The sequence below is a fragment of the Athene noctua genome, chromosome 1, assembly GCF_965140245.1.
Source record: "Athene noctua chromosome 1, bAthNoc1.hap1.1, whole genome shotgun sequence".
Classification (NCBI taxonomy): Eukaryota; Metazoa; Chordata; class Aves; order Strigiformes; family Strigidae; genus Athene; species Athene noctua.
Window position 1 is genome coordinate 261,133,010 of NC_134037.1, and position 21,904 is coordinate 261,154,913.

At 44.5% G+C, this 21,904-nt stretch overlaps 1 protein-coding gene across 1 annotated transcript in view; it reads left to right on the forward strand.

The window, feature by feature from the left end:
* Nucleotides 1-1,007: 1,007 nt before the first annotated feature.
* Nucleotides 1,008-21,904, forward strand: part of PAK1 (p21 (RAC1) activated kinase 1) — a 74,294-nt gene continuing 53,397 nt past the window's right edge. The window contains exon 1 of the mRNA XM_074918530.1: nt 1,008-1,048. The gene's annotated coding sequence lies outside the window, so the exon portion shown is untranslated. The remainder of the gene's footprint in view (nt 1,049-21,904) is intronic.

Here is a 21,904-nt window from a genome sequence, read left to right on the forward strand (position 1 = left end):
AAACTTATAAACGTTGGTACAAGGGAGAAGGACAAGACACCGGCAGCGCTGTCTCAGTCTGTCATAGGTGGGCATGCTGTCTCGGGATAAAAGGCAAGTCTGGAGTGGTGACCTGTATTATTTGTCTCCCTTTTATCTGTATCTACCTGCTTAACGTTTTACTTCTCTGTGTCTCGACAGCATGTTCCAAGCACACAACCCCACCGTGCCCATGCTCCGTTCTTGAGCGCGGTGCAGCTCTACGGCTGTGCAATCAAATCCCTCCTCTTTTTCTCTCTCAGCAGAGCACAAGCGCTGAGACGAAAACTCCTGTTAACCAGGGCGACAAGTTTCCAGCGAGCTTTGGATCACAGGGAGAGCCAACACCCCCGTCCCTGCAGTAGAAGGTACAGACCTCTCGCCTTGTGCAACACCCAAGCAGGGCAGAGCCCATTTTATTCTTGCCTTTTTTGGATCTGCATGCACCCAGTCCTTAGCACAATGGAGCCGGCTCTGCGATAGCACAGCGTGATACAGAAATAAAGTCATTACAGCGGTGCACGCCAAGGGTGTAGTTGCCGGTGATCCACTCCCCGCGCCGGATCTCCCGGTGATGGCGTGATCAGGAAAGATTTTCACGTCCCAGGCCAACGCCGCTCCCTTCCCCCTGCCCAGCGGAGGTGCCGGGCTCCGGGCAGCAGCCTGCAGCGAGGCTGGAGCACAGCCCACGGCTTTCCCCAGGCACCACGGAGCCGCCGCAAGCTCCGGGCTCCCCATCTGCTGCACCGGGAAGGTACCACCCCCCCCCCCCCCCAAAAAAAAAAAAAAAAAAGAAAAAAACTTTTCCCCCGGGGCCGCTCGCAACCCCAGTCCCCCCAGGCAGGTCCTACCCCCTCCCCCGCCGTGCCCCGTTGCCCACCTTGGCGACAGGGGGGGCGGCGGGGCGGGCCCCCCCGCACCGGAGCCAATGGCAGCGGCAAGGCGGGGAGGGCGAAGGGAGGCGGTGCCGGGCCGACAATAGGGGCGGCTGGAGGGCGGCAGCCGGGCAGCACCTTGCGGCGGGCGGAAGGTGAGTCCCGCCGGGCCGGGCCCGGGGATTTCCTTGCTTGTTGTTTTGCAGCCGTAAAGTTTACAAAAGGGTTGAATGGCCGGGTTCGTTTTTTGTTTGTTTGGGTTTTTTACTGAGCCTGGCTCCCTCCTCTTGCCTCCCCCCACTTCTTCCTCCCCGGCTCATTTATTTCACAAAGCGAGTTCTCTTTAACCCCCGGGTTTGCCAGCCGGGGAGCCTTTTGGGGCCGCATGCTTGGGGTCCCGGAGCAGAGCTTGGGGTGGAAATCAGGGCTCAGCTGAGGATTTTCGGCTGAACGCCCCGTCCTGGCTTCAGCTGGAGGGGCGAGTGTTCTGGGCAAACACAAAGACTGAGGAGGTGGACCCTTGCTGGGCGATGGGGTGATGCAGCCCCGGGCTTTGTGTGGCTGGTGCGCAGGGATGGAGAGAGGTGGGAGCGTGTCTTTCACCCACCCCCCCCTCCATCCTCTGCCCGTGTGTATGTATGAAACCGTGGCTTTTTGCTGTTAAAGTACCTAAAAGCAAAGCTGAACTTAGTATCGTGGGATAATTGGAAGGGACCTCAGACTCTAGTCCAGCCTCCTCCTCAAAGCAGGGGCTTCTGCCTGGGGAGTGGGTAGCAGGGAAGGGGCATCGTGGGATGGGTGGCACCTCTGGTGCTCTTCAGTGCTCCTGGGAGCCCGAAGGAGAGGCAGCACCAGCAGGACGAGCCCTCAGGGGCAGCAGCGCTTCTCTCTTCCACTGTGCACGGAAATGCCCCAATCCACAGCTCTTCCATTCCTGCAATCTCTGTTCTTGCTGCTTTTGTTATCCGGAGGGTTTAAAATTCATGATTGTTGGGAATAGCTGGCTCCATCCATGCGTGTGTCATGGTGCATCTGCTCCTGCTGAGCATTACTTGATCCTTATTCCGACATTACCTCCAGGAGTTTTTCTTCAGGAACAAGATTTATAAATAGATGTCAAAACCTGGCTCTTTGCTGGGGACCTGTTACCCGCTGTAAGACATGTACTTTATGCGGTGATTAAGTATGAGCGATAAATATATGTAAGAACAACTGTAAAAGCTGTTTAGTTAGCCAAGCGTTTTAAAGTGAAAGCGGGTATTATAGTTGGGTGAAATGGCTGTGTCGGGTACAGGCGGAAGAGTGTTTTTTCTCTGCTTGCAATTACTCTTTGTACAGTGACTCATGGATGCCTCTCACCGAGCTGCTTCCTCCTTTTTCCATACCTGGAGTTTCCTGGTGGTGCACACATTTATTACCTGGCAAAGCAGGGAGCATCTCCCCGTCTTCTCTAACATTTCTTAGTGTGGGTGTGTTAATCTCGCTCACAGTTTTTTAGGATAAAGCTGCAAAAACTCCTCCTTGTGGAGCAGTTTGTGTGTATGTGTCTGCTGGATGCTTAGAAATTGCTTTTCACTGTGCGTTTTCTGTGGATAAGTCAGAGAAGTGAAGCTCATCTCTGCACAGAGAACGGAAGGTACGGTGGAAATTTAAATGCGTCTAAATACTGAATCTCTTTAACTGTGGATTGTCTCTGCCCTGTGCCACGGGACAGAATTTGTTCGTAGCTGTACTGTATAACAAAGCTGGAGACTGATAAGCTGGGTAGGTATTTAGCCTTTCCGAGTCCTGTGGGGAGGGACCAGCTTCTTTAAATGGGATGCTGTAACTACCATTCTTTGACTTGGAAATGAAAGCTGAAAATAAAATTGAAGAGGAAAATGCTCTTGTAGTATGACAGCGGGAATGCTTTGACTGATTTTAGGGATTATTGTGTTCTCTGGATGGTACTCAGGGGAAAAAAAAAAAAAAGAGTAGGGAAATGTAAGTCTTATGGTTCATGCTTTTCCGTGCATCACAGGGATATTGGAAGAAATGTGTGACAAGTCCAGCATAACTTCCAGAAGTGAAAATATATTGCTTATTGTGTTTCTGACTGCCTTGCTTGCACTGGATTAAAAACTGATGCTAACCCTTCTTGCCCGAGAGGCCAAAGAACTGTTTGTTTACTGCTGATACTTGTGTATCCTTTTCCAGGTCTGTGCAGGCTTTTTTTTCTCAGCTTTGACTATTAAGTGCGTGAATTTCACCTAGTTTGCTAACTAGTGTCTTGTTTTCTTTAAAGTATGAGTGAGCTGCGGTATGGCTTCTTCCCTTCTTTCTCCCTTTTGTGCACCTGTCTCGCTTCCTCTGTGTGGGAAGTTTTGTCATTTCAAAAGCTAGTTGTTATGGTCCAGTTCCGTTATATTCTTAAGAGTGTGCGGAACCACCTAGAGCTGAAATAGACTTTTCTCAGTAACAAAATACAGAAATGATCCAGAGCTGCACCCTTAAAGTGATCTGGGTTTACAGTTCATCCTGTCAATAGCAGATAACAGAAGCAAATAAACTTTGTAAAGGGTCTGAAAATCACTCTTTGTGAGGAGGTACAAGAAACAGACTGAAACCAGGCAACTAAAAACGAAAGTCATAATTCTTTAAACCCTAGTCGATCGTTAGCCCTTTGACAGGTACAACAATATCTCCTGTTGGCTTTTTACCTCTGTGGGAAGGCAAAAGAATGTTGTGTGCCAGAATCATATTGTGTGAAAGAGCCTTTTTCTATGCCTGGCAGGGAGCTGTACTTATTTTCTCAGCCCGATGTCTTGGCCTGTATAGGCATTGGGGAGAACGTAGGCATGTTCTGCTTGATACTTAGGGCTTGCTTTTACAGAGAAAATAATTTCTCTAATGTGTGACACTTCTATGCACTTGCACAGATCTCAGCTGGGAGGAACTGCTTTGCACCCCAGTTCTCAGGGGTGGGAATGGCTGGGTCCGTTCCCTTTGGTGGCAGCAAGAACTGGGCCTGTCAGCAGATGCTCACTCATGCGTCACATAAGTCACCATGATCACTTCTTCCCTTCTGAGCATAAGGCATGTGATGCTCTTTAGGAATGAGTAGATTAAAAATGTCTGATGCTGGTTATGTTAAGCAGGTTTTTACTCAAATTTAAGTCCAAGCTTGAAATTCCAGAACTTGGGTGTGGCTGTGCACGTGTAAATGCGGACATTATGGCTGTGAGGGCTGACACTCAGTGCTGCCACTGGTGATTACTCCCCCTGGCTTTGTGCAGGGGAGAAAGTTTACTGGTGTCCTGTCCCTCCTCAGCCACATCCTCAGAGCTGTAGTTGTGAGTCTTTGGATCCTCCTATGCTCTGTATCCTTTTCAGCCTGTGGCAGTGGGGTGTGTGTCACAGTTTCAGGGCCCTTCATGGGATTCACTTGATGAAAAAATAGATGCTCAGATCTGAAAACATGGATGCTCAGAGCCAAGCAAGCCTCCTCAGGCTCCCAGTATGATCAGTAGAGTGGAAAAGGCCCTTTTAGGATGTGGGATGTGTCGTCCTCCAGTATGCCTTTTAAAATAAGTCAGAGAGTTTCACTCTAAAAGTACTGATTCCTCTTTGTAGTCACCCAGGTCTCTTCTGTCTCCCGTGCATTGTGTTGTACAGGGCAGCAGGTAACTGAGAGGAGTTCCACTTACTCCTCTCCCTGTGGGGATGCAGGCAGGCAGCAGTGCTAACAAATCCACTGCAGTGGCATAGCTTTCATGAATACCCTTCATTTTAGCACTTGTTTGTTGGGGTGGGGGAAGGGGAAACAAAAAAGCCATCTGATTAAGTGCATTGCCAGGGGAATTTGAAGAAAAAGTAGAAGTATTCAGTTCTGGTTTATGTACTAACACACTTCTTGTAATTTGTCTGGGCTCTCAAATAGCTGTTCAGAATGGCAGTCCAAGTGTTCTGACTTCCAATCATATAGGTAACGTTGGCCTTTATCTCTTGTGTCTGGTCTGGGATGCAGGTTAAACAATAACTTTCCTTCCATAATTTCCTTCCTTCTTGCAATCTGTGCTCTTTGGACCTGCTATATAGCTATTTTATTTTGCTCTTAAGCTGATATAACTACCTTAAAGTCTTTCTATTTCCTGCTTCCTCTCTAGAATCAGTGAGGTAAAGTGGTGGCAAATTGGACATCTTTTATCATCTCAGGTTTACAGAAAGGAGGAGGAACAATAAAAGGTAATGGGATAGCAGAAAGGTCCTAATTTGGGAATAACGGACCAAATCAGAACAGTGCAGAAGTAGTAACCAAATGTACTTTCTGAAAAGAAATAATTTTTCCTACAGGAGCCCTTTGTGATCCCAATTACCATGTGAAAGGCAATGCATGTAATATATTGTGTCTGCCTTGAAGTATATGGCATCTAGCTGCAAACGTCTCCTTGATCTAGGTGGGCTTGTAGCTGTGGGACTACAAGCAAGTCAAGTGGCAAGTGTGTGCTGCATGCATGTGGGGCGGCATAAAGCCTTGTCTCATGCCCTTTTTTCCGCCTTCTTTTTCCATAAAGTCAGCCCATACCTGTAATCTAAATGGAGAACGGGGGAGGAAAATAAATTACTGTTCATATTGCCTGTGGTTTTGGGGTGGGGAAGAGTCATCCAAGTTTACCTTAAGGAATCGTCTCCTGCTCTTACGAGCTTGATGCACGTATTACAGTGTGTCTGAGGTTTACAGCTGATGGCATTTAAGGACTTTACGGATGGCAGCAGAGAGAAGGAAAATCAAATGCAAAAGGTTAGGACACAGTTTGACAGACTGGCTTGCTAAGGTGTCACAGCACTGTTTTGGGACTTTTGAGTTACTTCCCTAAGCATCAGTAAGGCTTTGAGCTATCAGTTCTCTTGATGACTGTAAGTGGTACACAATTTTTAGATGATGCCTCTCTTACAAGGTGAAGCCCATTTCTTAGTGTTGTGGTGTGTTATATTCATGAAATAGGAGCTGCAGTGAGAAATATTTTTATTTGAATGGGTAGCTTGCTTCATGTCATTCTCATTTACATGTAGAAAGCTTAGTGTAATGCAAAATACCTTATCAGTTCTTTACCATAAAGAATTTCCAACATAGATTATTTTCTGCACTTAACATATTCCCAAATGCACATTCTCTGCTGATTTTAAAATATGAGTGGCTTGGCCACTTAACCCGAACTCCTCTGTAGAAAGAGTAGAGAAGTGATTCCTTTTGTAAAACTTGGACTTAATTTCCCCAGCTATCTGTAAGTGAACATTATGCAGTTTCACCAAGTTTAACTTAAAGGCTCTGTGCCAGGATGAATCTATCATTTGCCTTTAGTAGGTATTTCAAGAATGTCTTATTTCAGTCGTGCTTTGGAGAGGCTAGAAGTCACAGCTGAACGTAGAATTCGTGTGCCTCCATAGTTCAGACATGTTTGGGATGAAGGAAAAGCTGATTTCCTTCAGCAGCAGGAGGGAGGAATATTCCAAGCCCCCTTTGCCAATCCTGTCTATACGGCTGAAGCTGTTAGATTCTGATCAGCTCGAGGCCCTGTGCTAACCTCTGCGTAAGGTGCAGTGTGTGTCTAAGGCTGTTACTGAGCTCTGTGACCCCAGTGTGTGTTGAGGTAGAGTCAGGGGAAAAAAATGAGGCCACGTTCATAATATATCCTTTGCTTTTCTGGTTCATTAAACTGCTCACCTGAGTCTGAACTCTGGTGTCCCTTTGTAACAGAAGGTGCATTTAACAGTCAGGTAACAGCTGCAAAGACCAGGGAGTGTGTAGCACAAAAAAGAATTAGCAGAAAACAGGCACATCAAGATTTGAAATGCAATATTGATTAGTTCATTAAAATTAATAAGACACTCAATTATAAAACTCCCGTTACATTTTGCAGCTCTTCTGGAAATAGAACAATTTATATGTCCTTATCCTTTCAGGAATCCCTCACTTAAGACAAATTTTAATATAATTTTACTTTGCAAACCAGAAAAATGTGCTAACTCTTAGTGAAGTGCAAGTTTGTCTGTGTTTTATTTAGTAAAACATTGTTTTTAATAGGCATTGTTTTTAATAGACTGGAAGCTGTCATAATATTATGTATTAAAAAGTTGCTTAATTGACAGCAACCCAAATTAGTGTATAATTGGACTAATGTTGCTGTAGTCAGGGTCAATAATTAAAAGGCAGATATTCACGTACTGGCTAATTTTTAGAAAACTGGACAAATCTGTTTCAAAACAAAGCACAGAGAGGGGAAACCCTTTGATTCAAGCTCAGGATCAAGGAACAAGTTTGTGAAAGGGAACATTGGTTCATAAAAAGGAAAAGTGTCACATTTTTCCTAATTCTTCAGAAATATGTATATGGCCTCCATAATACAGAAATGCCCTTTTCAGGCTACCTATCTAATTGTCTTGTGGACCCTTAAATTAATAAAGCTGAATTTCCAATGTGAATCTCTATCTTTTACTAAGTATTGTACTTTGTTAAATAATAAAGGATTTGCTTGAGAGGGTTTGAGCCACTTGCCTTGTGGCACTTCTTGCTGGAATGAAAAATTGTTCTAGGAGTACTCAGTTTCCATGCAAGAGGGAGGCTGGAGAAAGAAAAAAGACATAAAGCAAAGATCCTGTAATGATTGTTAAGTGGATGGCACTTCTCATGGATGTGGTCACTGCTAATTCTTTTTTCCACAGAAGTTTGATTGAATTTTCTTGCCACACTACCCCAGGAGAGCTACCTCTCCTGTTTAACCACAAAACATTAACCACAAGCTTATAGTTGACATCTCTGCTTTGCCCTGCCATTGTGCTCTTCTTCAGTCCCACTTTGGGATGAGATGTGAGTTCAATTTCAGTGTTGCTTCTCTGGCATCAGGATCGCAGCAGATTGCAGATGACAACGGAAAAGCTTTGCGAGGTGAACTCAAAGGAGTGGTCTAGAAATGAATGGTGATAATGCCACATAGCCCTTCATCGAAACCATCCGCTTTCTGACAATCAAAGGAATTGGTAAGGTTCTTTGGTAAAATGTATGCATGGTGTGGGTGTGTGTTAAGGTGCTTGATGCTTTCTGTTAAGCTCCAAGATTCTGAAGATGTGAATCTATGCAAAAATCTGTGTCATATAAAAGAGACTTCTCCCACTCCTATCTGTAGAGAGAAATGACAGAATTTGATCCAAGTGTGCCTTGAAGACTTAAATAATGAGAGGATTTGGTTTGAGCCTCCAGTTCCTAATTTGGGGGGGGAAGAGTTGAGGGTATCTACTGCATCTTAACAGTAGGTTGTTAACATTATACCTTAATTCTCAAAAATCACTGGAATATTCACTGAGTAGCGCTACAGAGAGCCAGAGAAGTTGAGGAAAGGAAGGAGAGGGAACTGCAGCACCAGCGACAGGTATTGCATCAGTAACATTGATCTAATAAACAAAAAACTTAAAAATCTGTCTTTTAATTTCTGGTTTGTCAGATTTCTTGCTGTTGCATCAGCCTATATGTCTTGTTGAAAAGGTGTCTGGGAAAAATTGCAGTCTCTTACATTTGCGTGTCTTCTAAATTCTTTGACGCAATTTTGACTCCCTTGGTAGCAGAGAGAATGATTACAAAGGCTGTACCAAATTCACAAAAAGCAGCAGGAGTCTCAACCACTACCAGGCCAGCGCCAAAAGAATCTGAAAGAGTGGGACTAGAACTACTTTTCCAGACCCGCTTTAATCCCTTGTTTATGTTCCTAAAACAGGTTTTGAAGAGCATGAACAAAATTAAACTGACACTTTATCTTGATAAAGCTGTAACCTCCAGTGTCAGAGTAGTGTCTCTCTTCCCATATCTGGGAGCCCTGACAATCACACTAAACTTACCTTGCAGTGTGTGTGTGTGAACTGATTTTTGTATTCTTCCTGTTTGGTTTCTTTTCTGTCTCCGTTCATTAATTAAATTCTTAAAGCCATCTTTGTTTTCCTTCTGCCTTTCCACAGAAACATTGTTCATCTCCTGCCTATCTTTACTTTCCCTGGCCACCCATAAGACTGATGATGAGAAACAGTCCTCATATTTTGTCCTTCACCCCAGTCAGAAGCAGCTTCTTCAGGGCTTGGGAGGAGGATGAAGACTGGATAGGGGAAAAAACCTTCGGCTCGTTGCCTTCCTCTATCAAGCAGACAGTTTTGCTGATGAGATATCTGGAAATATCTAAACGTGTAGATTTCATTTAGAAAGGCTGAGAAGGTGAGGGGTAGGGCTGGGAATGGCAAAAGCAGGACTTTCTTCAAGAAGAAGCAAAAAATTCAAGATTCCTTCAGGGCTTTCCTGAAAGCTGGAAAGTAGAACGCAGCCAGTGTATCTTTCTGTGTAGGCTGCCTTTAAATGGAGGCAGACGGTCACAGGTGGTGTTTGAATTCTAGGTTCAATAAAGGCACATCCTTCAGTTAGACAAGGCAAAACAGTGTCATTTGTTAGAATTCAAAAACAGTATCTAAATGCCTCAATGACTTGTCATCAAGTGACTCACTGCACTGTCATAGTAGGACTTCTGGCTTTCACATGAAAGTTAGACTTGCTGAAACAGCGTCCTGCCAGCTCATATTAACAGTCCCCCCTCCCAAACATGTCTCCATTTTACTTATGGTGAAGAGGGGATGCGGGGGACAGGGCAGGAGAAGGCAGCAAGGGTAGGCTAAATGCTCAGAAAACTCATTCCTTCTTCCTTGTAGACTTCCAAGTGCCAGGTTTTTCATTTGTTCTGTGTGTCTCTTAAATAAGTCCTTGTGTTGCAAAAGAAAAACATTCAGAAGTGATGAGCTGGCCATATTTGTAAGAATTTAGTCATTTACTTGGTCCAACCAAAAATGTCTTTTCTTGTGTGCGGTATCTTCTTTTTAAAGTTATTGGCTACTTTAAAAAAAATGCCAATGTTGAAATTATCTCAGCTTGATTTCCTTTACCTCCTGCAGCTCATTAGGGGATCATCAGGATCATACTTGTGTTGGTTTGGTTTTTTTCTTTCATTCATGTCTTCAATTTTATTTTAGATGTCCTTTGCATTTTTTTGAGAGCCAGTCCTTTCTAATACTAGGTACATCCTGCAAGAGCCCTTCCTGCCTTCTGATCCAATACTTACGCATCCTGGGACCTAGTCCAGATGCCACCAACAGTGCTCGTGTGGGCTTTTTTTGTTTGTTTCAAAACCGTTTCATCACATGCTGACATGCGGCAGCATTAAATGCTTCAGTGTGCAGTTCAGGAGGTAATGGTCATGGAGGTTAAAAGAATGTGGCTTTCTGCTTTTAACATACCAGTTTCTGTCATCAAGCTTTAAGGTTAGTATTCCAGTGGATGTCTGTCCTATCTGATGATGTTCAGTTGTTCTTTGAATCCCACCCTGTTGTTTTGGCTCAGTATTGAGGAGCAGTGACTTCAGCAAGGTGATCTCATCCCATGTGTGGTGTAGTTGTGTTTGTTTTTGAAGACTTGAGATTCTGTTCCATCTGTACTTCCTATAGCTATAGGTAAATCACCCGAAATCCAACAGGATGAGCATGTGTGATCTCTGTGGTCTGTCTTCCTCCTTTCTCATGAATTCACGTGCTTCCCTTCTGTGGTGGGGCTCGTTGTTTTTCTTTTCACTGGGATGTGAATGGGGTGAGTGGTGAAAGGATTCTGTATAATGCATAACCTGTACTAGTTTCAGCATAAAGACTGTTTGACCTCTCTGTGAGGGCTCTGATCCTAAATTCCTAATGAACTAACTACAAATTTGGAAGGAAAGAGTCTGTGGTTGACTTTGCATTCTTCTTGACTAACAGATGAGAAGCTTGTGTTTGCTTTTTTTTCTTAAAAACAGCCCCCCCCCCCCCATCACAAAACTATAAAGCAAGGATGTGGCTGTTGGCAGCTGTTTTCCTTTTGATGTGGTCAACTCAAAATTAATATTAAAAGTATAATTCTGAACTTGCATTTTCTTGGAGACCGAGTGCGTGATGAAAAGACTGGAGGTTTCTCTCCACCTGCTGGGAGCATGCTCTTTGCTTGAGTTTTTTTGGAGGCTGTGATCTGGGGGTGAAGCTTGACACAGCTGAGCTCATCATGGCCCGCAGCCATCTGAAGGCAAGGGTGCTTTTCCCTTTCAGCACTTGGCTGTGAGCTGACCTGGCAGAAAACTTAACAGAGCAAGATGAGTGAATGTAGCTGTGGTGTAATATTAAAGATCACGGAGCTGTCTGTAGGTTTGAAACTTGGATGTAAGGACTGTAAGACATATGGCTAGATCTGGTGCCTTCTCAGGATTAGCTTACAAGTAAGTGCCTTTTTACTCTTGAAAGATGTGTCTGTCATTGTGGCATATATTGTATACAGCTTTCCATTTTGGTTATTTTGCTCTTAAATAGTTATTTTAGTTATTTTGTTCTTAGTATTCTGTCCCCAAGCCCTCTGGACCCCTAGCACCTGCCCAGTCAGCTCCTGCTGGATGTGCTTATGCTCCAAATCTAAAAGTTCTTGGTACAAAATGGATTTTGACTCCTCTCCAACTGGTTCTCTGTCTTTAATAAATGTATTTTGGAGAAAAAGCTTGACAGAAAATCACATCTGGGTTATGTATATTTCCCCGCTCTTGTTGCTGTGCTGTTGTGGACCCTCCTTTGTTTCGGTGTGGAAGCATAATGGTTGTCATCCCTGTTGTGCTGTAGGGGCTTCCATGCTTCATGTAGTGGGTTCGTTTGTTAGTGTGGCAGAGGGTTTGTGGGATTTTCCCATCACCTACCTGCATGATGTCTTGCGTCTTGTAGGTGTGTGTATATATATTCCTGTAATCTTGAAAAGATGATTCAGAATTGAAAGGTTGTTTTCTCCAGCAGGTTATAAATCAGGCCCAAACATCTTGCTTGTGTCCAGCTGGAACTATAGTTTTAATCCAAGATGGAATTAAATTGCTAAATGCTGCTGCCAGTCACACAAATATTATTAACTGTACTGTTTTGCTATAGTGCAGGAGTCACCTCTTGTACAAACTCTTGGTGGCTTATTCATGGAGGTGCTGAGATTCCTTGTCACCTTCCACTTAAACACTGCCCATAAAGCCTCACAGTGAGCCCAAAACACAACTGTTCCTGAGAAGTAACATGCTTTCTTCTGTCATGCAGGTGTAAAAGGCGAGCACAGAAGCAGCAGACACAGGGAGGAACAGGAAAACACATTTCTGTTATAGCATAATGTCACTTTATCTCTGAATAGCCTGAAATATGTACAGAAAGACTTCTGCAACATTTGTGCCTCAGAATTCCTAGCCAAGATGAAAACAAGATGAGAAACTTTCACGTTGTCAGGAACTGTGCAGCAGGTATTTGGTAAGATCTGCTGCATATGAAGGAACAAAAAAAAAAGTTGTGGTTTTTTTTTTTCTTTTTTCCATTTTTTTTTCTTTTTCTTTTCTTTTTTTTCCTAACCTGGAGACATAACTGTCTTGGTAGCCTTACATGTTTCAGTGGGAACATTCAAGGACTGTCTCAGCAGCACTTACAGAGCCTAACCTTGAGAACAAAAGTAAGAGTGTTTCATGTGGTTACATACTAAAAGATGTGGGTAGGCATCTAGTGGGAATCCAGAAAGCGCGTGGGCGCTTGATTCCCTCCGAAACTGTTGGGATTTGGCACCTAAGCTGGTAAAGTATTTTTAAAAACTCTTAAATATCTTTCTGAAAATTGGGTCTGATGTTGCTAATCAGTGTGAGGGGTAGGGGGATTTTTTTTTTTTTTTTTTTTTAAGTAATTGCTGCCTTTGATCCTTGTTACTTTCTAGCAGATAAACAGGAGGAAATTGAAGGAAAGCAAAAGAAATGATTTTGAGGCTGGAGGGACTGACGCAAAAGGAAGATAAAAGAGCTCTATACTTGTGTAGTTTTTATAAAATGAGGAGGAGGGCAGGACTGTTTATGGGCTTCTGAAGGGTATAAATGCCAAGGAATGGAGGGTGTGGAAGAAGGAAACTGTTTCAGTCTCCACTCTGCAAGTGCCTGTGCAGGCAGGTAGCTTCACACACAGCCTCATCCAAAAGAATCATTTTCACTGAATTTGTGAGTGTTACAGGGATGTGCTGGTGAGGAACAGAAACACTGTGTGGCAGCAAGGAAAGTGCCTGCTTTAGTACTTCAGTCAGGGTAAAACATTTAAATCTGCAGTTGTTTGCACCTCAGGTTGCTTGGCATCTATTAACGTCATCCTGCTGCACGAAGTCACCTTCCATTTGCACCAGCCTTCCCCATGAGGAGGAACCCAGACAGAAACCCCACTTTAGGCCCCGATAGCTCCTGTCCCAAACTTGCATTGTTGGTGCTTGGGTCTCCACCCTCTGTTAAAGCAGAGCTGGCTACCATGGTGACACTGTTTAATCTCACTGATCTCTTTGTGGTATCTGAAACATCCCCAAGGAAGGAGAGACAGAGTGACAGCCGTGACAGGGCACGGGTTGGTATGAGTGGGAAAGCAGGGACAGCAGGTAGGCGAGACAGTCTGTCTTGGGACTTCTCTTCTGAGATGTTAGGACTTTGTTTTTTACGCCCATTAGGATATTATATGCACAATATACAAATATTACATATATTAGGATATAATCCATCAGGATTAGGGTATTTTGTGAAGAGTGCTTGATGACGAAGGTATAAAAAGGTTACTTAGTCATTAAACCCATAGCAGAGAATATCAAGTCTTAACTGCTGAAGGTATTAGGGGCATTCCCACACCAAGTGCACTTTTTGTAGCCAATAGATTGGAGAAACTAATTTGAGATAAACGCAAAAGGAAGAATTAGACCAAATAGGTAAGTTAGATGTTAGTAAGTCACGAGAGCTGAATGGCTTTCAACCAAGAATCCTGAGGAACTTGAATGTGAAACTGCAGAACTGCTGGCCACGCTGTATAACTTATCGCTACAGACTGCTGTGCCAGAGGACTGGGGAGTTGCCAATCTAATTCCCATCTATGAAAAGGCTCTTGAGGGGATCCTGGGAACACCACACCAGAGAGTCACGCCACCAGGAATGGAAAGGTCTGTACTGAGGATCTCTGAATGCAGAGGTAAATGTTAACTGTTGGGGAAGAGTCAGCGTGGCTTCCAAAAAATGAAAATCCCACTGCTCTACCCCATGAAGTTCTGTGGGGTGTTGGTCGGAAAGCATTAAAGGGGATGCAATACATTTAAATTTTCAGAAAACTTCTGTCAAGAACTTAAAGTTCTACAAGTTTGGAGGAAAGGTTATTATAGCTTTAAAGCCAGTAAAAAATTGGGGATGATTTCACTTTTCAGGAAGGAGAGGGAAATGTCACTGTGCAGCAGCAACCAAAAAAGCCACGATCCTCATCAGGAAAGGGACGAAGGGTATCATTTTGCTTCAGTATAAATGCTTGATGCACCCGCATCCTGTGTGTGATGTGCAGTTCTGGTCTCCCCATCTCCAGAAGGACATGGTGGCATTGCAAAAAAAGCAGCTAAAAGGGTCAAAGAGGTGGGCTGCCTTCCAGTGAGAAGCTAAAATGGTTGGGATTCTTCCTTGGGGGAAGGAGGGAAGGAACTTGGCTGAGGTTTAGATGCTGAGGTCAGCTGGTAAAGCTGAACATGAAACATGTATCAGCTCCCATGCTGATACAACCAGGGAACTTTTGATAAAACAAGATGAACTTTGATTTTAAAACAGATGAAAGAGCATACTAGTGCAGTGGGGAAGAATTGGTGCTTGTGGCCTCAAGTGGAGTTTGGTGACAGGCTTTGCAGCTCTCACCCGTGCAGGGCAAATCCCACCTGCATTGCCTTTGCGAGAGAGTCTGCATGACCCTTCCTTTCCCCAGGGCTCTCTTCTGCAGTTTCATAGGAAGTGATTATCCAGGTGGCTGGCAAGCATTTGACACTCCCTTGTGTGCATGCTGAGATTTTTTTTTTTTTTTTTAATTATAAGTGACTTATCCCTCATAGAAGTGATTTTTTTTTTTATTTTTATTTTTTTTTAATGCTGCCTTCAGCAGGGTGTGCATGTGAACTTTATTTTAATTAAGGGCGAGGAATCTGTTTTACATAACTGTATCCCAGGTTCTCATGAGAGAGTGAAAACAGCCCTGAGGGACTGATGAAGAGGCCAGCGAAATCGCTTGCCTCACGAATGGTAGGCCTGATTCTGATCTCTCTTAGGTTCTCTCTAACTGTGGGACTTGTTCCAGGCTGGCTGACAGCCAGAGGGATTGAACCGATGCAACAGATGCCTCCTCATAGCTTTGTTTTGGGTCACTAGTTTGTGGTTCTGGGCAGATACAGGGGTGGCAGTTTCAGCTCTGCCCAAGGTGGTTGTCCCTGCCGTGGGAGTAGCCAAATGGGATGTGAATCTGCTTCCAAGTCCTTTCAGCCATGGCTTGATGCTAGCTCAGACGACTTTAACCACTATGCCTGGTGCCAGGGTGTTAAATTGCAACACTTGCTTCACCCATCTCCTTGGAAGAGGAGTGCCTGTTGCCATCAAAGTCTGGTCCCCACCAGCCAGTTGAGTTGCTTCTGATTTAATGGTGGTGCTAGTGGGATTGGGTCACGGTGGTTCTCTGAATCTTTGACATCACAAATTGCTCTGGGAAGCTGCAAAGGAACCTTTTAGAGGTGGTTGCGTATTTCTTGGTTTTGTTTTTAAAATGCTGTTAAGTAAAATTTTATTTCAGTTGTAGAGCCTGAAAGGGACAGGGGGAAGATGAGTAAAATGTTTCTGTACTATTAAGGAGGGAAAATCCAGCATGTGTGTGTGGTCTTTTGATTGTTTGTCTTAAGAACAAAGAAGTGATAAAGGTGTTAAAACTCAATTGTTGCCTTATTGGAAGCAGGGCATATAAATAAAAGAGGATCTCTTTCACTGTGCACAAAATGAAATATGAAAAACAAACCACAAACTCTGTAAAGGTGCTAATGAATTTTATGAGTCAAATCTGGCATGTCGTTAGCATCTGCTGCTTGTTTACAGTAGCTGAAGTGAGCATCCCTTTCAGAAAGTCTTGTGTACTGAGGGTAGTTTTACTACCCTGTTAGGAAAATCTGACTGCGGTCTTGAAGAAACTAAACTGTTGATAGACTGCACAGTTGCAATCTCATGGTGTCCTGCTGAACCTGGTGGTGGCTGGCAATTGTTTCTTCTGAAGCCAAAACCCTGGAAAGGTTTGGCATGTCTCTTTATTGCATCCAATGATAGAAAGGGCAGATAAAGATTCCTTTTTACTGTGTTAAGCCAAGCTCAAACACTGATGCCACTGAATGTGGTCCATGTTGCTTTTGTGAGACCTCTATTCTCTGCCCCAAGAGCTGTCTCTAGAAATTTGGGTCCTCTTGTCAAAATTAGTAGTCATCTTACATGAATCAAAGGAGGGTTTTAGTGCTCAGCTCTTAATGTTTTATTGAAGTGTCAGCTCATGTCATTGCTCTGAAAAATGTTTAGGACTTAAAATTGATGGGAAGTAACTGGTGATGCTGGGGTTTTGCAGTTGGACATCTGCCATCAGCCTCCTGTGAAAGGAGGAAACACTTTGAAGGAACAGATCAGCAAGGAGGTGGAGCAAAGATAAGCCGGTTGGAATAAATGTTCTTCAGCTGTTCAGCAGAGCAATCTAAACAAGCACACTTTAGACAGAAAGGAATCTGATGGTCAGGTCACAGCTTGGATGTGCTTTGCTGTGGGGTGAATTGGTAGTTTGGAGCGTGTGTTTCAAGTGGAGGGCAACGGAGACATAGCCTGGTGTTAGATCAGGGAAGGGGGGAACAAGGTCAGTGTCAGTTGTGTGAATCTGGCCTCAAGCTGCCCAGGGCAGGGTCAGGCTGGCTCTGAGGAAGGATTTCTGTGAAGAAGGGGCTGTTGGGCGTTGGAATGGGCTGCCCAGGGAGGTGGTGGAGTCCCCAGGATCCCTGGAGGGGTTGAAGAGTCGGGCTGAGCCAGCGCTGAGGGATCTGGGGGAGTTGGGAACGGTCAGGGTGAGGGTCATGGTTGGACCGGAGGAGCTGCAAGGGCTTTTCCAACTGAGATGATTCTGAGAGGATGCGCTGAAGGCTTTGAGCACCTTGGAGTGCAGAAGCTGTAGAGAAATTACTGATGGTGAAATTGTTTTCTGAGACAGAAGCCTGAAATGAAAATCCCATCCCTGGTGTCAGGGCTCAGAACAAGAACACCATAAGCTTTGACAGGAGTGGTAATCCAAACCTCTGCTTCATGCCACTTGTGCTCTATAGGGAGCAGGGTGAAGTGTGGTCATCACTTGATAGCTTGAACCAGGAGCAAACCAGTGAGGCTCATCAGGAGGAAAGGAGAGAGGTAGCGAGCAGTGCCAATGTCCCCCATCAGGGAAGTTGCCCAGGAGATGATAAGGAAGGCAGAGTACTGCCAGCTCCTGCTCTGTGCTGTTTCCATTCTGAGTGTGGTACCAGACCCAGCAGCTTCTGCCTGGCAGCCTGCGCCAGCCGGCACATCCCCGCTTTCTGCCTTGCTCTGGAGTCGCTTGCAAAATTAGCAGAGGGTTGGAGGGTGGAAACAGAAAACCCAAAACCAGAGCAGGACAGGAGTCTGGAAACCCACGTGGTGTTTATCCTCTGCTGTAAACTTGTGTGACCTTTCTCAACTCCCTTAAACTCTGTCCTCAGTTTATACACTGGTAGCAGAGCTATTGTGCACTTTCAGGTGTTCTGTGTTACCCAGCAGAAATTGTTCCTTCACCCACATTAGTAACATTTTGTCACCGAGTAGTGTTTTATGGAAGCATGGTTTTCTGTGCATTGCTTAAAATTTAGAAAAAGATCCTGAAATCTTATGAGCCTCTAGTGTAGGGAGTTGTGGGGGACGGAGAGGACCGGACCATTATCCTTTTTTGCAGGAACCCTTGCTCATTTTCCTTTCCAAAACAATTTCAGGGTATTTATTTATTCCAAACCTTTGTTAATTCATTGCGCAGAGAAGCAGCCAGTAGTTGGGTTTTTTTGAAAGCTGCGCAGATTAGAAGATGCTTGAATGTGTAAGCCATAAGCAAAGAAATAAGAACATCCTAAGGAATAATATGAAGTGCGATGCCTTCTGGACTGCTGCACAGCTGTAAGGTGATGGGTGAAGTGAGATTTTTGCCTGCACAGATCTTCTAAACCTCGGTACTTCAAGTTTTACTTTGTTTTCTTTGGCTTCAGAGACAGCCAGAGTCTGGAGCAGAGGCACTCTGGTACTTTGCTTAGTATCCCTGAAAGACCTGCAAACTTAGCCAAGCTTTCAGACTTGAAAGAGATGAGCTGTGTAGCTTGAATTGCAACTGGGTGCCTCTAGTTCTGGGAGGCTGTAATGACTGCGACCTTTTGAAACCTTGTTCAAACTGTTTTTGTTGCACTCAGACAGGAATGTTACGTTCTTTGTTCCACCTCCTAAAAGGCAAACCTTTTTGTTTAGGCCTATTGCAGCTTTTATAGTTTGATATATATGGGTCAGGGGAGGAAAAAGGCATAGTCTGTTAGATGTTTTCAAGCTGCTGGAAAAGTCCTTCTGAAAGCATGAAGGAGGTTTTAAGATCCTAGCTGAATTTTTGCAAATAACCTCTGTCTTGATTAGGAACAGAAAAAAAGCCCCCAAACCTGAATTGTTTCCAACTTCTGTGCACTTGAGTGAGTGGGCCGACTCTTCTCTGAGGCAGAGCTGTGTGGTAAAGGGTTCCACGTTTAATTCTGAACTCTTCCTTCCCCTGGAAGGAAGCATCCAGCGTCTCAGTTACTATTACTGAAATTTCATTGTTTTTCAAACAGAATAAAAACGTCCATTTGGTAGTTGTAGATTAGGTAAAGTTTGCACTACTTCTTTAAATCATTGGAAGGGCTCATCTTGATGCCTGTACACCTTTAGGTACGTGTCTTCACGGAATCACAGACAGGTTGAGGTTGGAAGGGACCTCCAGAGGTTATCTGGTCCAAGCTCCTGTGCTCAATCAGGGCCACCCAAAGCCAGTTGTCCAGGACTGTCTCCAGATCCAGGGATGGAGACTCCACAACCTCTCTGGGCAACCTGTGCCAGTGCTCAGGCACCCCCACAGTAAAAAAAGTGTTTTCTGATTTTCAGGGACCCTCCTGTGTGTGAGTTTGTGCCAGTTGCCTCTGGTCCTGACACTGGGCACTGCTGACAAGACCCTGACTCCATCTGCTTTGCACCCTCCCTGCAGGTATTTATATACATTGATGAGATCCCCCTGAGCCTTCTCTTCTCCAGGCTGAACAGTCCCAGCTCTGTCAACCTTTCATCATAGAAGAGATGCTCCAGTCCCTTCAGCATCTTCATGGCCATTTGCTGGACTCTCTCCAGTATGTCCAGTGCTGAGGGGAAGGATCACCTCCCTTGATCTGCTGCCAATCCTTTGGCTAGTGCAGCCCAGGATACCGTTTGCCTTCTTGGCTGCAAGGACCCATTGCTGGCTCATGTTCACCTTGGTGTCCACCAGGACCCCCAGGTCCTTTTCTGCCAATCTGCTTTCCACCTGGGTGACCCCCAGCATATATTGGTGCCTGAGGTTGTTCCTTCGCAGATGCAGGACGTTGCATTTCTCATTGTTCAGCTTTATGAGGTCCTTGTGGGCCCACCTCTAGTTTCTGGGGTCCTTCTTGAAGATTAGGAGTGACGTTTGCTTTCCTCCAGTCTATGGGCACTCACCCCAGTGATTAATCAACAACCCACTATGATTAATCAAAAATTATCGAGACTGGCCTCACAATGACATTTGCCAGCTCCCTCAGCACTTGTGGGTGCATCCCATCAGGGTCCATGGACTTATTTTGAGACCTCATATATAGAAGTGAATAGAAACTTCTGGAGAAAGACATAGGCCCTGAAGTGAGCCTGTTCCTCAGTCCTCCTTTCTTCTCTTCCTTCCTTCATTGCCTGTTGACCTCAGCACTCAGTTAATTCAAGAGGCACAACGCTTGCATGACAAGGCTGCTGTGGGTTTGGCTTTAGATTTAAAGTCTACAGGTAATGTGGCTTTAAAGCCAGGAGACTTCATTTGCAAAGGTTCTCTTGCTGCGTGAAGCTTCTCCTGGGGTGGTGGTGTCATGCACATATACACGATTTGGTGTGTGTGTAGCCTGTGCAACACGTTTTCTGTTACGCCTGGCTGAGAATGTGAGTCTGCCGCAAGGACCGACTGTGCAACTTCAGCTCAGGCTGCCTTAACTCTTGCTATTTGCTTTGGAAATTATCGTTTCAATTGCTGCTGATAACCGGGCTGATTGTTATGTTATACATTTAGCACTCTTTTTTTAGTTCTTTCCTTAATTACTTATGTAAATAATTTTAGAAGACTTAGCATTAATTTTGGAGAAGCTGGCATATCAAAGGCTGTGAGGCTAGCAGCAGGTGCTGTAAGTAATCACTCTTCTAAATTAAGCAACGCTTTCCAAGGCAGTAGGTTAATTTCTGGGTAAGCAGCCTGCATACAGATTCTTAGAATCAGCTGGATCGTGACCCAGTGAGTGACTCAAGGCTTTGTGTAGCTTTAAGCGCATGAACTGTCTCACTGAAGCTTTTAATTTTTAGAGGAAACTGGGGCTGTGCTTGACCTTCTGTTGGAAAAGTGCTATCACGTTGAAATCTGTCACCTGGCTCTGTGCTTGTCTTTGTAGCTCAGCCTGCACTGCCATCAGGGATGTATTTGGAGCATGGGCAGGCTTGTGAAGGCTGCCTGGAGCCCAGGGTATGTACCTGAGTGGCTGATGTTTGTGCTGAAGTCTGTGCTGCTGTGGATTTCTGTAACTAGTACAAGAAGCAGCAAAGTACTGTCGGAGAGCTTTGCGCCACTTCCTTTTTCACCTTTGTGTGGGCGAGTGGATGGCTGCAGAAATACTTCCTCTCATATCTCTCGTGAAGTTCTCTTGGGATCCGTAACTGTTGTCCTGCAGGACAGATTCTGCTCAGGTGATGCTATCGTTAGCCTGGCACTTGTGCATTGGCACAGCTCCAGACAGAGATGTTCTTGCTCAGGGCTGGGAGGTCACCTGCAGAAGTGTGGCCTCTTCAGAAACTGCTCGGATCTGGCCCATGAGGCTGATGGGGGTCAGGGGTGTTTGTGACTTGATAACTAAATGATTTTCAGGCTCTGGAGGGCTCTGAGGAAATTGGTACAATATTTATTTCTGTTATTACACAGAGTGTAACTTTGGAGCACTTTGTCTCACTTGTGGAGTAGGAAGGTGCTGTTCTCACAAACACGAGCTCCCTTTAAAAATCTTCCTGCATGAAGATCAGGCCAAAAAGGGGAAAGGGGGAATTTCTACTTACAGGGAATCCCATGCAAATTGGAACAGAGAAGAAATAATGCCCCTCTTCCAGGGATTCAAGAAAGGAGAGAACTTCAGAGAGTTGGAGAAAAAAAAAAAGGAATTTTTAGTGCCTTCATGTGACTGAAAACTGGGACTCATCCCTCCTGACTTCTAGTTAGAGCCTTGTGTGTCTGTGGATGCTCAACCTAGTTATCAAGCCAGTGTTTGGAATCATACACCTACTAAATAGATTGGAAGCCACTTTTCACACTCCTTAGCTTGATTTTTTGCTATGGTCAATCATCTTCAGACAAAAATGCTCTTAGGCTTGAAGCTCAGTGTTGGGATACAGCCCTTTCATGTTTAAAAAACATAATCCATATGACAGGCTTCTAAAGGTTGAGCTCAATTCTTAAGAACAGTGTCACAGAATGACGTGGCCCTTGTAATAGGGTTAGGGGTTTGTAATCTCTTTAAATCAATCTCTTTTATCTTCTTGCTTTCTAGATTAAAACTTTACTGATTTATTTGCTCTAAAGTCTTGAAGAGACAGAGTCCAGATGCTATCACAGAGTTTAACAAACCCAACATTAATTCTACTAAAACGGATTCTTAAGCTATAAGCAAAAATACACTTTCAGTCTTTGTTTCTAGAGGTTGCTGCTTTGATTTAAACAAACACCTTGAATAAATCAAGAGTAGGGGTTGATTCCCCAGTCAT